Genomic DNA, 2,789 nt, shown 5'->3' with positions numbered 1-2,789 from the left:
GCTCCTTAACTTACCCACATATGTCCATGTCATGAATTCTTTCTTGGCAAGAGACTACGAACCCCATGGTATATACCCCAGACAATGTAGCTGTTTCAGTTGGGTGTTCTCATCAGGGATCAAGACGAGAATGGAAGGTAGAATCATTGATGTGGTAAGTATTGAGTGAAACTCAAAATCTGTCCTTTCATTCCAAAGATCTCGGCCCCCATTTTAGTATCAATGAAATCAATAATGGGCCCCCATAAGTCATTTTAAAATACAATTATCATGGTTGCATTCTTAAAGACTCGGATGTCAGGCTTACTGTGGAGAAAATGGAGGATCCCCCCAATACCCACGGGTTGCTAGGCATATTGGCCACATTCGAACCAGCTTCCTTTCATGGAGGAAATAGTCATTGTGTAGGAATGGAAGAAGTCTTGGGGCAGCTGTGGATTTCTGGCCGGGGCTACCCCCAGTGTTATCCAAAGGCTTCTGGACTGACCCCAGCCTCCGACTGCCCCAGTGGGGTGTCAGCAACAGGATCTACAACTTTCCCATTGTAAATTTCTCTTTTCCTGTCTGTGATCATCATATCTCTTATCCTGTCTGTGTATGCATTGTACAGAAAGTTTTACCATTCAGGGAAGTAATCTTGTTTGGCAAGATTGGGGAATGTCTTAATAACTGGGGAGATAGCTCACAGGAAGGCGTCTTTGTGATTTTATAGAAACAGAGGATTTCCCCCTCCACGGTGAGTGTCACTCTCTGCCCTTGGACTGAAGAGCACATGGCATTTCCAGGTCTCTCACTGCCCTTGGTCTGGAGAGCACATGGCATGTAAAGGTCACTCTGCCCTTGGTCCAGAGAGCATATGTCATATCAAGGTCAACACTGCCACCTAGTAGAATAGGGATCCTCTCCTTGAGTCATCTGTGAATGTGACACTTTCCTCATGTGTTTTTATTTAAAGGATTCCATTCCAGAACTGTCTATTATCACTTGCCCCTCAAAAAAAATTATTCATGTATTTTATTCAATGTTATAGTTGCTTATGGTATAAAGCTATGTTCATTTACCATTATAACCCTCTTTCTTTATTAATAAATTTTGTTACTTCCTTGCTGATGCATTAAAGGTAAAAGTTACTTAATATATTTTGTTTGAGCTGTGAGTTGAAAATATCCCATAACGCCCTTTTACCATAACTAGTGTCTGCATTCAGGCACTCACAGTGAAAATATATGAGATTTGTGGTTTCAAGCCTGAGTTGTCTGTGGTTAGAGCTAAAATGAGAGAATGCTTTTCAAGTGTTTTGTTTTGTTTTGTTTTGTTTTTCCTGTTTTTCAGAAGATCTGACTCACAGATGATATATACAAGAGTTGAAGCAAGTCTGGGATAAGGGTGAGGTCCAGAAGAGCATCAGTGACTCCTGGATTCAAACTCCACAGACTCTTTAGGTGAAAAGGGTTATCTGTATTTCTTGGAGAATGTGTGCCCCAAAGGCAGTTCCATCTTGCCCAGTGAAATTAAGATGTCAACCAATTTTTTGAAAAACAAAAGATGATTTATATTGTGAGGAATCCAAAAGAGACAGATGAACTCTGAGTAAATTTACAGAAATTACCATCTTGAATTATATGATTACCAGTGTACTTATGACACAAAACCAGATTGGGGATGCAGAGTGGAAAATGTAAAGGTGTTTCAGGCACTTCTTTTTCTTCTTTACTCCAAGTCCTACCTTTATTCTATTTCAGCACATTATTTTGTGTATTCCCCGCTTTTCTGATTTTTTTTCACTTGCTCTAGAGAAATTCTCCTTGTAAACACACCCATGTTGATATGTATCAACGGTTTCCTTAGTGTTACATGGTCCATTTGAAAGTGCCAGTATTCACCACATACGCTCTATTGTTCTAAAACTGAGTTGGGTTCACCGGGAAAGAAAGTATAGAACAAATTAAAAGTGAGAATGTAGATGCAGTTGGAGAAAATTTGGTATCACTCTCATCTTTAAGATGTAATAGTATTAATATTAATAATAATTTGTAGTAATAGTAATAAAATAACTGATACAGTTGTCTACAGTGATTCTGAACATTTTACATGCAGTATACTACTTAATCTTTACAGTAGCCTTAAATTATGTCCTGTTTGTATCCATATTTTATGGATAAGAAAATTGCTGCACATTAGCAGTTAAGAGTCCATCAAAAGACATACACTAGTAAGTGATGGTGCCAGGTATTAGATCGGTCAGAGACTGTCCTCTACTATGCTGTACTCCTTTTATTTGGGTGTAGTTATTCTTCCTGGGAATAATGTGAATATCCTCTGAAATTAAAGAAACAAGTCTGTAGCCTCTTTTATAGATTTGATTGTAATATAAATATAAGAACCTAATTTTATGCACATCACATGACACTAACATTGTTTTGAATAAGCGATATGGAGGCATTAGTGTTTGAGAGGAATTAAGATATTTTATGGCAATTACCCTGTTGATTGAAAGACACTTTTCTCTGATATCATTAAATCTGCACTTGGTTTCACATAAATTCCATGTAATTTACCAGGTTATGTTGTGAGCTACAGAGAACTAGTTTTGTGAAATTTCGACTATAAAAATTTTGCCACATTTAGCTCACGTAGACATTTTTAGCAAATAAACAGGGATTAAAGTTTGATTGAAAAGGAATATAAGCTAACCAGATCCAAATCCTCTGTGATGTTTACTGTGACAGAAAATATCATCTCAATTTTCAAAACTATTTCTTTGCCAGTGACCATCCTGCCACAGGTGA

Source organism: Mandrillus leucophaeus, unplaced genomic scaffold (assembly GCF_000951045.1).
Source record: "Mandrillus leucophaeus isolate KB7577 unplaced genomic scaffold, Mleu.le_1.0 Scaffold1212, whole genome shotgun sequence".
Taxonomy (NCBI): domain Eukaryota; kingdom Metazoa; phylum Chordata; class Mammalia; order Primates; family Cercopithecidae; genus Mandrillus; species Mandrillus leucophaeus.
The sequence above is the reverse complement of the archived record's forward strand: the minus strand, read 5'-3'. Positions refer to the sequence as shown.